General features: G+C 34.1%; 1 pseudogene; it reads right to left on the bottom strand.

Moving 5' to 3' along the window:
* Positions 1–8,419: 8,419 nt before the first annotated feature.
* Positions 8,420–8,537, bottom strand: LOC112471631 (annotated as a pseudogene).
* Between the last annotated feature and the right edge of the window lie 375 nt (positions 8,538–8,912).

An 8,912-nucleotide genomic window follows, 5' to 3' on the forward strand; every position in this document is an offset into this window, starting at 1 on the left:
GATTAGAGTTTTGAAATAATGTGAAAATTTAAAGACTTTTTTGGCAAGTAATCTGAATGTAATATTCTTTATAAATTGGGAGATTGTTTCTCCTGATCTTTTGTAGTTTCCTCACCACAATAACTTAATAGTAATTTTTTTTCTTAGTACTTGACTTGGGGAAGTTATTTTTAAGGCATTAAACTTAGTTTTCATAAATAAACATCTTTCTCTTTGCGCTCATATGTAAACAGGCTATATAATATTTAGTTATAACAGATTATCTCACATAATTCAAATTAATATGTTATTTAGAGACAGTCTCTTTCCGTGTCTGGCTTGTTTCACTTAGTATGTCTCTTGCATGATCTCTGGAATCTAAAGAAGTCGAATACATAGAAGCAGAGTAGAATGGTGATTACTTGGGGCAAAAGAGTGGGGAAAATAAGGAGATGGTTGGTGAAGGGTACAAAGTTGCAGTTATGTAGCATGAATTAAGTCTCAGAGATCAAACGTCCAGCATGATGAGTGTAGTTGATAATACTGTACTGAATACTGGAAATTTACTAATAGACTAGATTTCAGGTGCTCCCACGACACACACAAAAAAAGTATGTGAGGAGATATGTTAATTAGCTTGACTGTAGTAATCATTTCACTATGTACGTGTATACAAATCATCATGTCATACACCTTAAATATATAAAATTAATATTAAAAAGTAAACTAAAATAAACTTAAAAGAAGAAAGAGATGGTCTCATTGAGCACGCTGCTGTGGCAGATGTTGCTTTACTGGAAGCGACTGCTATGGATTCCTACCAGGAAGCCCTCCCCTTCTGAGAACCCCTGGCCCCTCTGGAAATTCTTTGAGGAGAGAAAAGTTTTTTTCAACTATAGAGAATTACTCATATCTCAAACAATTCCTCTAGGAAAAGAAAGTGCACCCATTTTGATGACATTTTTTTTGTTCTGACTCTATTCCGACCTTTCTGAGCTTTTTAATTAAACCTAGCACAGAACACACTGGAACACGAAAAATGCATGATTTGGTGGCAAGGTGACTTTGAATAATAATATAGCTTTTATAGAAGAATATAAGATGTCCTAAAAGCATTGCTTTATGTAGCTAACCATTTTCTCTCTGCCACCTTATTAGAGGAAAATCAATAAAAATGTTAACCAAATACCCAAAAATAGAAGTACACAGATCAATTAGAAAGCAAAATGTTTGCATCATCTGAAAAATGGTGTTAGGTGTAGAGCTTATTTATTACCATAAAGGAAAATGTTAATACTTGTGGAAAATCGTGGTCTTTTAAATGTTTTTATTATAAATTGTTGGTTGCTTTGGTCTATATTTTTATTTTGTATATTGTACTGTTTTGCATTTGACAGATGAAGGCATTGTGAAGCCCGGAAAGCCCCTAGGAGGAATGCTGGCACAAAATCTAAGACGCTGCTTCCTGGAAGACCAGATGCCTCTTCAGTGCTCTAGAGTTTACATGTTTGCTTTGACCTTTAGAGGTCTGTTTTGAATGGTTTTCCTGTCTGCTGTAGATTTTACCCAGAGACAAAATTGTCAATATATTTCCTGTCACATTTTTGTTTTCTGGCTAGGAAATATTATAGCATGCTTTATTCTTAGAAAAGAGAAATGTATCTGTTTTTCAGAACGTTCTTCCCTGAGGTAAACTTGTCTGTAGTCTTTGAATTTTTTTCAGTAGTTGCTATGAATCCTTTGCTGTTATAAGTTTGTGAATAGCAACTAGTAGCTGTGTTTCCTCTTCCTAACATCTCATCTTCCCATTTTCTTCTCCTTTCGTGTTTGCAAATGTGGAAAATTAAGGAAGATTTTTGAGCATTTTTATGAAGTAGAACCACTTCATCTTTGAATAAAATATATAAATTTGTTATAGAAAACTCCTGGAGTTTCTGGTGTCAAGAATAACCATATGGCACTCAGCCCAGAAATGTACTATGCACTGTGAGGAATACAAAGGTGAACATAATGTAGCTTCATCCCCATCATGACTGGGGAGATAAGATGAGTTCTAAATAAATAGAACAAAAACTCTGTCATGCAGATTATTGGTTTTCAGATGTCTGATAAAGACATTAAATATTGTAGGATGCTCAAAAGAGCAGAATATATAAATATTGGAGGCTCCTTGGGAAACTTAGCTTAAAACGGCGCCCAAGAAATTAGCTAGGATTTCTACAGTAAAAAATATGGCTGGAAAGTCAAGGCCTGGCTATCGAATCAAGCAGGTGGAAAGCAAAGTGCTTAGAACAGTGTATGGAAGATGGCAAGCATTCATTACACGTCCCAAATGATCCCAAAGATGATGATGATAGATTACATGTTACTATGGTTTGGAGCACAAGCTGTGGGTTCTGATTACATGGTTTTGAATCCTAGTTCTGCCATTTATCAGTTGTGTGACTTTAGGCAAGTTTCTTCCATTTTCTGTGCCTCAATTTTATTATTTGTAAGATGAGAATGATACTAATATCTAATTTGTAGGGTTGTTGGGAGGGTTAAATTAATACACATAAAATATTTCTTTCAGTACCTGACACATAAAATTAGAGATAGTTTGGGAATAGATTATAAAATACTTTGAAAACACAGGACATTTTTATTTATCTTATAAGCAATGAATATCTTTTCAGCCAAGTTGTTTATTCCATGAAACATTGTTTTGGAAAAAGAAAGTAATTATGCATTAGAGTAAGTGAGGAAGTTGGCTAAATAATAGGTTAAGGGTGCAGCATAACCAACGACAGCATATGATGCTCTTTTATTTTTTTTTGCATAATCAGAATATATGAATCTGTGAACCAAGAGGTAGAAGAGTGAATTCTCTAAATATTACATATATTTTGGCTCAAAATATATTTGTTTCCTTCTTATCCCCATTATATTGGTTTATTGACATCTTAATATTCAAAGAAGTGCTTCCATCAGAAGCCAAAACAATGGTCTGTTAAACTGAAAGTTGAGACTTCCATAATGCCATTTTAGCTTCTGATGGCAACAGACCCACAGAAAAATAGTTACTGTTTGGCTAACTGATTGATCCTGTTTATCAATGGAAAATAGTATTGATGCTATGCAATATGTGCAGGAAGGCAGACAGTGATAACAATGTTTCTGAAGACCCACTACTAAAGTGAGTGCAAAGTGTTAGATGAATCTTTTGATCACCCAAATTATACCCATGAAATCACTGGACATAAACAAGAGACTGGATCAAGTGGTAATTTTCATAAGGTCCTTGGCTAAATTTTGTTCTTTTGGCTCTATAATAGAAGAGATGAAACCCCCTTCTTCAAAACAATATAAATATTTCATAGACTTGTACACAGCTACAACAACATGTATTAAAATGTGTATATGTAGAAGTGGTGAAAACTTACTTCATGATTTGAAGAAATTATTACTTCTCTAAATAGAGGTAGGACAATCACAATTCAGATTACAAAAAAAGTTTTTTGACATGACTTAGAATTTCCCACACATAAGCATCAGTCTACATTTAATTTTTCTTTTGTTCCTCAGAGATAATTAATTCCCGTTTTGTTTGCCTAATTATCCCTGATGTCTTGTATGGAAAAATGCATTGTGCATTCTCAACGCCACAGAGATGCTAAAAGGGAGCAATGGATAAAACTCATTCGAATACTTGTTTTGGAAGATTATTGATAAAGATTAGGACAGAATTAGAGACCTTTAGATAACAAAACAAGACAAAAACTAATCCCCAAACCTTTGCATATATGTTTTAAATAACATCAGAAGTATACTTGTGACCTGTGTATTCTGAAGCTCTGTTATTGTCTTGATACTAAAGTATCAATTATCTCCAATATCCCACTCCTCCATTTTTCTCTCCAGGTGCTAGAAAGATCAGCGCTGCTCAGTAGAGGCATTACTTTCTAGTATACTCAAAATTGGCATGCCATAAACATAATGAATATAAAGTTGAATCAAAGAACATATGACTTACTTTGGGAGTTTATCGTTGCATAAATATGCTAATATCTTTCTCATTGGTTCAGAGTTCACTTTGCTGTTTATCTTATACCAGTAATCATTTATCTGAAATCCAGGGAAATGCTGTAAAAGATATGCATCATTATTCAAATAAAAAAGATAGCTCTTAAAAATAAAGAACTAGAATGCCATTATGCTGTGCTTCTTCTAATCTAGTTGGGTTTATGAAAGAAAAGTGTCATACGGTTTAAGTATTACTTGGTAGATTGTACTATTGTTGACATCCCATTTAACAACTTTAAAAGAGATTTTAAACTGAATTATTCAGAGATTTTTATGGGCTAAAATAATAATCCAATATATAAAAATGAACAAAAATTCATGTCATATGTAAATACGATCTATCTTATATAATTTCTTTGACTGCCTTTGTATGAAACTGTTCCAAATAATTCTATCAATTCTTCCTTGGATTGGAAGTCTTAACACAAAGGCTACAGTATTTCTAGACTTCTGTGTGTGTGTGTGTGTGTGTATGTGTGTGCATGGCAGTATAGAGTATGAGTGCAAACATAAAATGGAAGGTTTGACATTCTGAGATCCAAACAGAACTCATGTGATTAGATAATTGGACAAGGAAATTGATTGTACCTTTTTTAGTAAAATGTCTTCTTCTGAGACCTAACGTAGACATAGGCTTCATTTTGAAACTCTTGTTGCTTCTTATGTTTAGAGCTTGTACACAGCTTGAGGGGGATGACACTCTGACACTCTAACTCTGCCCTAAAAAACTTTTCTGAGCAGGTGACAGTCTCCTGCCATTTACTCTTTGCTCTCCTGTGAAGATTAGTTCACCACATGGGAATGGAAGCCTTTTGTTTTCTTTTATGCTTACTTCCTCTTCAAACTGTTGTCTTAAGAACAGCCAAATGATGAACTAGAATGTTGCTGAAAATGTGCTGCTTAATGATATTTAGAGAATATACTAAACGTTTCCCTAGTAATTTGAAAAGTAAAGTCTTTAAAAAGTCACAGTCTGGATTTTTGATAAGTGATCACATCTTAGAATTTGTGGTATAAAATCTGCTTAAGTTGAAGGAAAAAAATGATTAAAAAAATCAAAACATGTAATTAGTTCCGTAACTTCTTTTTTTTCAAAAAGTGAACAATGAAGTTAAACAACACATTGAAATTAAATGTAATTGAAATAAAATGGTCAGTTTTTGTTTTTCAGTCTTACAGACATTTTTCAAACTGTTGTCGATATAGAAGATCTGGGTGAAATGCAGTAACATTATCATGGTCTGAAAGAGGGTTGTAGATGCTGGTGAAATATTTGTCAGTACTTTTCACACCTTGACATACTGCATCCTGGAAGTCTGTTTTACTGTAGACATTGTTCTACCAAAAAAAAAAGTTAAGAAAATTACTGCCATTTGAAAAGTTCTCACTTGAAACTATAGAAGGGCTGTAACAACATAACATAACCAGCTGCTGGGTGTCCAATTCTGCTGAAAAAATTTCATAAAGAAAGCCTTTCTTTGGTAATTACGAATCTATCATCACCAACATTTTCCAATTAACTATAAACTTTATCTCATCACTTTCATGAATTATAGCCAAGAGAATAATAAACTATCCATAGACCTGTTTATTTTAATGTGTGAAATTCATGGTAGAATTCAGTGCCTTTGGTTTCAAAGTGAAAAAGAGGGTTTCCACAGCTGGGTTTCAAAGACATGCAAATTCGAGTTGGATGGGCTACTGAAGTGTGAATGAAAGACTTATTGCCTTTGGCCTGCTCATTTGAAGCCTTTTCCTAGCTGCGCACACGTTTTCCAAAACCATTCATCTGCTATTGAATTTCCTGCAAACATAACAGACACTTCTGTCTCATTGAACAGCCCACCTAATGCTTTATTCATTTTATTTGATTTATTTATACGATGCCTATTTCTCCCAGTGCTCTGATGTGAACTTAATACAAATTCAATATTCAAGGCAAATCTAGCAGCCAAACTAGTTTTAATGAAAGAAAATACTTATTAGAAAAGTATGGAAGAATGAGTCATGTGTTATAAGCTAAAGATTCTATTGGGAGGGGGCAATGAAGGTTCCAAAAGTGTTCCAAAAATAAAGACACTTTTGCCTTTGAAAACTTTTAGAGGACACAATTGGGTTGGCAGTCACATACAAAGCAGTATATAAGAAAGAAAAGTAGAAGTAGTGAAGGCATCTGTTTGATGATGACTTATAACTATTGTCAAATTTCATTCCCATAGGCCTCTAGATATTTCAAGGAGAATGATATGTAAAAACATAATGATTTTAGACTTTTCTAAAAAGAAATACAAACACTATTTTGAAGGACTTCTGAGTTTAAAAATTTTTGAAAAGTTTGGTCACACTGAGTGAAAGTGATCAGACTCCAGATCATACAAGCAGAAGTATTATTTAAGATGAAAATGATGCAACCGAGAGCTTTGATTTTGATTTTCGAGTGACTAAGAACATAGACTCTGGAGGACTATACGTTTCATAGCATATGAAAAGAAGTTAAAGCTAATAGCAGTTTTCAATAATCTTTTTATCAAACATTATACAATCAAGAATGGAAGCTACTCATGTATTCCATGCATAAGAGATTTAATAAATGGATTAAGGAGGTACACAATTGTTGGAAGATCTAGGGTCAAGGAAGCTGACATTGAAGATCCCTGCCTGAAACATCAGAGAGATGGTTAAGTCCTCACCTGGAAGCTGCCAGAGTTCTTAGGTATCTCCAAGAAGTTCCCATCAACACTCAGTCTTCAGTGCTGAAGCTGGTGGTTTTTGAGCTCCGTAGGAATATTCTGGGTCTCATGTCTGTCCTCACATCTGACTGCATTTTTTTCTGGAAAATAATGGTTCCTTACCAATCTCATGCAAATACCTTTCATTGGCAAACTCTAACCCAGAACCATACAAAGAGGAGGACTGTGGGAAATAGAATGCAGTTCTTACCTTTACAGTCTTTATGTGTAGTTTTGGATTAGACTTCAAAAGGGGATAGGGGTCATGGTAAGTTGACAGTGAACTCTCCAGCCCAGTTTCAGGGCATATAGGAAATTGTATTTCAGATATAAAACCTGAAAAATATTGACAAAGTAAACACTAGAGAGAGAAATTAAGCACTCAATTTATAAAATATCTTATACTTGTGTTGGCAAAATATAGAATTATGGAAGTCTAACTTTTGTGTGTTTGGTAAATTACTTTAAGAATGCCAGTTATTAAAAAATGTGACCTAAAGTGACAATATGCTTCAAAATGATTTAGATATAGCTTTCAGTGGTGGGCACATTTTGACCATCTGCCTATTGAATAAACCAATACATTCTTTGCTATGGAAATTTATGACAACCCTACTCCCTAAAGTCACATAATAAAATCCGTGTTCACAGCTGATTTGGTCATGAGAAGGCATTTGGCTCAAGTGAAGCTGATAATTCTTCCTCCAGGGAATTGTAGGTGAGTCTGGGCATCTTTTGAGCATACCACATCTAACCTTGGGAACTCTGAGTTAGCCACGTTCTGCATGCTATGCGGACTGGGAAGCCAATCTATGGAGAAAGAGAAGAGACAATCCAGAGAGAGGCAGGCTGAGAGGTATAGTGAGAGTTCTACAGTTTTCCAATTCCTTGTTGTCTCTTTTGGTGCCCCGAAATTATGGCTCTTGGATTTTATGAAATATCCCTGAGTCTATATAGTAAACCTTATCTCTACAGTCTGTCTCAACTACTTTTTTTCCTTAAATTATCTTGAGTTGAATTCTGTTGCTTGCAACCATAAACCACTAACAAAGAATGTTCATTACATTTAAAATATTTTTAATTCAGAGAATATCTTAATTTAAAAGAATATCTAGTATCCAAAATAATGCTATTATTGCTTATTCTGTTTCTGATTCAGTTAGTCACTTCCACATTCTTATTTTTCCTACTGTTCTGTGGTTTTGGAACTTTTAATTGACCTTCTTTCTCTTTTCTCTCACCTCCCTAACTGGTAAGAACATGAGAAGAGAAATAAAATCTGAAGCTCAAACCATGTGGTTTTGGACTTGCTAAAAGCTCCAATAAATGAGAAACAATTAAATTTAACGACAAAAATGAGGTTCCAGTAAGCCTTCAGGGTAGTCTGTTCCTAAGCCTGTGGGGCAAATAAAGCACAATATTATCTCTTAAAAATATAATCAAAGCTCTACTACAGAGAGAACACACTGGGTTCCACATCAAACTACAAATTGACAACTTCTCTTCAACAATGTAATTAGCCACACTGGCAAGTATATTATTGGTTTCTTTTTTCTTTTTTTTTTTTTTAAAATGAGGCAAACCTTGGTCGACCTCATAGATTGCAAGGAACTTGTCAGTTTATAATCCCTTATTTTTTTAATTTTTTATGCCTACAGAACTTGGTCTTCCTAGGTGGTTTCCCATCCAAGTACTAACCAGGCCCTACCCTGCTTAGATTCCAAGATCAGACGGGATCGGCTTATTCAGGGTGGCATGGCCATAGACTATTATTGTTAATATAAAATACTGTTATAGGTCACAGGAACCCTAAATTAGCAATGGCAGATTTAGAAGTGAGTTAAAAATTTGGCACAGGATCACTTATTGCAATTGATTTTCATATAAGGAAAGAGATTGCAATAGAGAGAAAAGGGAGCAATTTCTAGTTGGCACAAAGCTTTACTGAAATAAATAAGAAATGTATATTATTGCCAATATCTACTTCATCATTTTCATAAGAAGAAAAACAATTACAATTATTTCATATATTATTTCAAAACATTGCTTTTGTATTATTGCGTTAAAGCTAATTTTATTCACTTAGGCCAAGACAAAAATTATGACCACAAAAGCATTCAACGGGAAACATTTATGCCCTAA

Source organism: Pteropus alecto, unplaced genomic scaffold (assembly GCF_000325575.1).
Source record: "Pteropus alecto unplaced genomic scaffold, ASM32557v1 scaffold57, whole genome shotgun sequence".
Lineage (NCBI taxonomy): Eukaryota > Metazoa > Chordata > Mammalia > Chiroptera > Pteropodidae > Pteropus > Pteropus alecto.